We start from the raw sequence: 6,217 nt of genomic DNA, 5'->3' as shown, positions 1-6,217 counted from the left end.
TCATTTCTCTCTTCATGTCACGCGCACATCGCCGCCTCATGTTCCCCATCCCCGTTGCCTCCGTGATCCGAATGCTACGAGCTTGGCACCAGGTTCTTTCTCGCTTCTCATCCAGTGCCTTTGTGCTCCCCGAGAGGCTCCCTGACGACCGACATCCTCTCCATTCTCCCTTCCCGCTCCTAGTTCGGATTGCTGCTTGTCCTCCAGCCAAATGGCATGCCTCTTGTAGACATGTACACCTTTGGAACAATCAATTTCTATGCCTAGAACAAATGAATTTTATGCTAGAACATTTCACATTGAGGCTTAGAACATTTGATTTGTGGAGGGGTGAGGGGGGAGGGCTCGCTGGCGGCTGAAACAATGCTCGACAAGCGACAAGGGAAGGCACCGGGTGCGTGAAATTGTCGGTGGAGGAGGGGATGTGCTACCGATCCTTCCACTATTGGGCCTTTGGCAAACTTGGTGACCCACAGTCTAGGTTCGCTAATTGGCAAGCCGCATGACCATGTGTAGGTGTACAAAACACGGGCTAAGGATCCTATACGCGACATAAAGGAGTCACATCCCAATCTCTCTGCCTGGGGAGAAGGAATGATGCTTCCCCTTTTGGCGGACCTGTCCAACCGGCTCATCCCACTCTTGTGCCCTAGAGCCCAACAACTCTAAGTCTCATGGACCTGAAACTCCTGTCATCCCCCAACAAGAACAACACCAATGTTATAGGCCGCATGAGGCGGACCTAAGTCATCAATCACACACCTCCCGTCCCCTCTGCATATGGCATTCACGTTGCCGCCCCACAGCGCCTCCTTCTCCCTCGGCCTCTCCCTTCCATCAAACTCCTCCCCTTCTCACCATAAGAGGTTTTTTCCATGCTCATTCACCGGACAAACAGCCTCAACGATGTCGATACTAGGTGTCATCAACTCAACCTTGATTCTGAATCCATCACTCAACTCCTCCTCGACCCGGCGAACTTCCCTCCCCATCCTTCGTGAGTTTCTCTGCCTTGATGTCACGCCACCATTGTGAAGGAGGAAGAAGGCCAAAGGTTCAAATCTGGACTTAAAAAAAAAACTAGAACAAATGACTTCTATATCTAGAAACTTTTCTTCAAAGCTGGAACACTTGTTTTTCTTAAATGGAACAAATTTGTATTTTTCTTGGAACATTTTGTAGACTTGTCGAAGGGTGGTAGGTGCCAATCTTCCGGTCTGCCCAGGGAAAAAGGAAACCAACCGCCGCCAACCCTCTCTCCCCTCACAGCCAGGTGGGCCCCATCGTTCCCTTGCCTCTGGGTGGCTCCCGTGCGTGTTCCTCGCCTCCACGTGCCTCCCACGACCGCTCCCTAGCTTCCAAGCCATGAAACGGACCTAGGGCTCCCCACTTAGCTCACGTCCTTCTCCTTCTAAGGGTCTATTTGATAGAGCTAAAACATTTTTTTCTTTTTAGAATTAGAAAAGAAATCAAAATTCTTTCCAAATCTAATGATTAGAAGGGCGGCGGATAATAAGTATCTGCACAAAAGAGTTGCATAGCTTAGTAACATCATACTGTTAACCACTGAGATTGTAGAGCAGGTACTAATATTCTAGATTAATGCATTTCAGTTAAAAGACCCGACGTGGCAAAGCCTTGCGTTAAAATAGTACTTGGCGTAGTTATTGTGCTTAAATCATTTTTAGACTACCGACCTTGTACGATCCCCTTTGAATGGAAAAATCCAATTCAATGAGGATTTGGTTCACCCCACACGTACCCGTCATAGGCAGCCTGCTTTTCTATGCTATATAGACTTGCATGTAACTATTTAGAGTCAGGATATTCTACATAGCAAAATAATCAATATGTAGAATCCGAACAAGTAATTGCGGAAATTCGTGCCGGAATGTCCACTTTGCGTTTTAAAGAAAAGGTACAAAGCATATTTATTCTGAATCAGACGGGAAAATGCACTGGAGTACTGATGTTTACCATGCGCCCAAATATCAATATGCTAATCTTCGTCGATTACCAAAAACAAGCCATTTACAGATATTGTCATTAAGTATGTCCAGATCACTGAAAACTGTTGTTTGAGAGAGCTCTCTTGATTCTCTGAAATGAAATAGATGCTGCGAGCTGAAAAAAATAGCTTTTTTTTATTTCACTTCTCACATAAAATCACTTCCTCTTTAGATAATCACTTTTAACATTGGATGATGGGTTGATCGTGGAAGACCTGTCAACAGGAAACAGAGATGCGAAAATGGCTTCTACTGGCAGCAAGGTAGCCACTTAGCATCTTTCCTGGTATTTCTGTTTGGTATGCTTTTAGTTGCACATTTCATAATTTATCTTTTTGGCAAAGTTCCCTGGCTTTATAATATCATCTTGCTATTGGCAATTTGGCACTAGGGTTTCTACTGACATTGTATTCTTGGCAGGCTTTTTCAATCATAAATGGCTTTGCATTTAGTTTATTGTAGTTTTCTATACCAAGGCACTTTGCGTAAAAGAAAAGATGCCAACAACCCTGCTTTATTTGTGCAGGTTTATATCAAATATGTTGGCATGCTGAAGGATAGGAAACTTGTTGAATCTAATGTCAGTGAGAAGCCGTACAAGTTCAAGCTTGGTAATATATTGTCAAACACCCTCATTTTTCTATTACGTCTTGAATTCTTAATATGTACTCAATGTATATTGTACTGACTAAAAGTGCTGGATAAGTAATTCGTGGATGGGATGTTGGTATTTCTGGTAATCAACTCAGAGCTTGATTTGTATATTGAAATCTTATTTCAAGTCTTGTTTATAGCTTTGTGATGTTGACTGTAGGTGTGCGTGTTGGGGACAGAAGGAGGCTCACCATCCCACCATCTATGGGGTACACATTTGGCATCCTTTAAACCTAAAAACTTTCATTCTATGTACTATGCGCTCTGAAGGAGTTGTACATAAAGTTATTTATGGTGCTTGTGGATCATATTTACTTTGCAGCTATGGCAAGAAATCAGTAGAAGTACCCAAAAATTCTTCAATCATCTATGAAGTTGAGTTAGTGAAAGTGAAATAGAGAAGAATACATCGAGTTAGTGAAAGTGAAATAGAGAGGAATACATCTCAGGCTTCTGCATGCGCCCTATGCCCACGGCTGCAACAAGAGTGCATGGATTTTTTTTATTTATTTATTTATTTTGAACTACAGATGACATGTTCATATTTTGTTGCACTTAGGTGATGGTACATCTCAACTTTTTGTTTCCCTCTGGCAGAATTACTCTGCACCAACCTTAGGTTGTTATCTATAGTCTTAACTACTCCGATTACTTGTTGCACTGTGGAACATCTACCACTAGAATACAACCCATCGGCGACCGCCTTCAACGTAAGTTTTTGTGTAACTAAATCTAGCAAATGCCAAGATTTTGTTTTGCTTGTGTTGGAGGCGACAAAAAATGGTTAGCACTTGGTCCAGTGACCTGCTGCTACATCGCTTTGACCAGTGACCTGCTACGTCATCTTGTAAACTGCATTTGATCGGTGCAGTACTATTCTGGTCCAGCAAATTGTCGAATCTTTGTGATTACTTCACCGTTTGCTGCTCTCGCATCTGTTTCCTTCTGTTGGTGGTGGATTAAGAGAGTTCAAAGTTTTGGTTCTATAGATTCGGTGACTTGTACGTTAAGTCTTTGGTTAATTCTTATAAAAAAAAGAAGCATGTCGCACTCAGCAATATAGGCTTATTTGTTTATTGAATGTTAACATAAAAAAATTTACAAATGTGACAACCAATCGCATAAATAGTACAGTAGATGTATTATCCGCTCCACCCAAATGATGTTTATGCGCGGTCACAATATTTTTGAAGGCGTTGTAATTCTACATGAAACAATAAATGAACTCCATCAAAAGAAATTAAATGGGATCTTACTAAAAATCGACTTTGAGAAGGTTTATGATAAAGTCAAATAATTTTTTCTGCTACAAAACCTCTAGATGAAAGATTTTTCATCGAGATGGTGCTCTTGGGTTGAACAATTCATATCTGGGGAAGTGTAGCAATCAAAGTTAACGATTCAACCGGTCGTTACTTCCAAACTAAAAAAGAATTATTTAATATTATCATCGATATTATTTAATATCGTCATGGACATGTTAGCAATCCTGATCAAGAGAGGGAATAGAGTAGGTCAAGTAAAAGGAATAATCTCTTACCTCGTCCATGAGGGTCTATCTATACTCTAATATTCTAATGATATCATTCTATTTATAGGATATAACCTAGAAAAGGCTAGAAATTTGAAACTCTTGCTCTACGCTTTTGAGCAATTATCTAGTTTAAAGTTCAATTTTCATAAGAATGAATTGTTCTATTTTGACGAAGCGACTAATAGTGTGAGCCAATACGAAGATTTATTTGGATGTGCTAAGGGAGAACTCCCTCTGCGATATGGGTATTCCAATACACTATGGCAAGCTTCATAATTCAGATTGGAAAGGGGTTGAGGAGAGGTTTGAAAAAAGGCTAAGTAGTTGGACGAACAAGTATTTATCGTCAAGAGGTAGACTTGTCCTCAACCGTATCCTTAGTAGCCTCTAGCCTCCTAATATACATGATATCTTTCTTCATGATCCCTTGAGGGTTCTCAAAAGACTAAATTATTTTTGCTCTAGGTTCTACTTGCAAAGTGACAATCATAAGAAGTATCGACTAGCCAAATGAAGTGTCCTATGCCAGCTCAAGGATCAAGGGAGTTTAGGAATACTAAATCTCGATGCTCAAAACAATACATTGCTCTGTAAATGGTTATTTAAACTAATATCAGAAAATGGGATTTGGCATAACCTTATTCGAAATAAGATCAAAACCACTTTCGCAAGTTACTTGGAAGGCTGAAGATTCTCATTTCTGGATAGGATTGATGAAGGTGAAGCGATATTTTTTCGCTTTGGTATCTTCATAGTTAAAGATAGTTCAGAAATTAGATTTTAAGAAGATACTTAGCTAGTAATACACTTTTGAGCTGTCAATATCCTAACCTTTATACACTTTTGAGCTGTCAATATCCTAACGTTTTTCAATTCTTTCCACCAAATATCATTTTCCGTCAAGACTTGAGCAGACCCAAATTGATAGTGTGGAATGAATTACTCCATCACCTTATCAATATCAATCTTACACAAGAACATGATGAATTCCGGTGGAACTCTTTACCGGGCACTCATTAATAATGAAGAATCTAGAAGGAACAAGAAAATTGGAAGATTAAAATACCCCTAAAGATTAAAAAACTTTCTTTGGAACATTCACATAGGGGTTCTTCTAACTAAGGATAATCTAATCAAGAGATAATGGTAAGGCAATCAAAAGTGTTGCTTTTGTCACATAAATAAGAGGATTGAGCATCTCTTTTTTTTTTTGGTCAATTTGCAAGATATGCATGGTTTATCATTCAAGTGGCTTACAACTTTTACCCAGCAAGAAATGTTTTAAATTTATTTGGCAACTGGCTTCATGGGATTAGTAAGTAATGGCAAGACAAGATAATGATAGCGACTGTAGCATTTTGTTAGTTATTGTGGCTATGCAGAAATGACATGATTTTTAATAAAAATAAAATTAACTCTCCTTTGTAGGTTATATATACATGTACGCGATTGCTCCGTACATAGACTGTGTTGCAGCGACATGAGCATCAACATATAGTGGTGTCGGTATGTATTCTTATGGAGTAGACGGCTAAGGAGATCTTTACCTCATTCAGATGACATTCTAGACTTCGGATTTAAGCTCCACCATAGCCCACGAGCTGTTTTTTAATGGTTACTTTCTTTTTTGTTTTGATCTTTCTGTGACCGTGTGCATCCGTGCTATGTAGAAACTGAAAATGTACTCTTATATGTTTGTGTCACTTTGATATAACGTTAAAAGTTAATAAAGCTTTCTTTATCGAAAAAAATCTTTGGTTAATAGAGGACTGGCTAGATTTTTGTCGGTCATATTTTGCAACATTTAGCCTAGCCTTCGCAGACGCCGTGTAGTTGGTCGTAACTCGTAAAGTTTCCCTTTTTCTTTTAAGAACGCTAATTGGTCGCCAAGAGAGAGAGAGAGAGAACGCAGCGGGAATATCAGAGGCAGACTGTTTTGAGTCCGGTTCTTGTCTAGTTTGCCTCCAATATTATGGTTTGCGTCCTGAGATGTGATGGACCTTTCAAAAACGTATTGAAT

Source organism: Phragmites australis, chromosome 20 (assembly GCF_958298935.1).
Source record: "Phragmites australis chromosome 20, lpPhrAust1.1, whole genome shotgun sequence".
NCBI lineage: Eukaryota > Viridiplantae > Streptophyta > Magnoliopsida > Poales > Poaceae > Phragmites > Phragmites australis.
Note: the sequence above shows the minus strand (reverse complement) of the source record.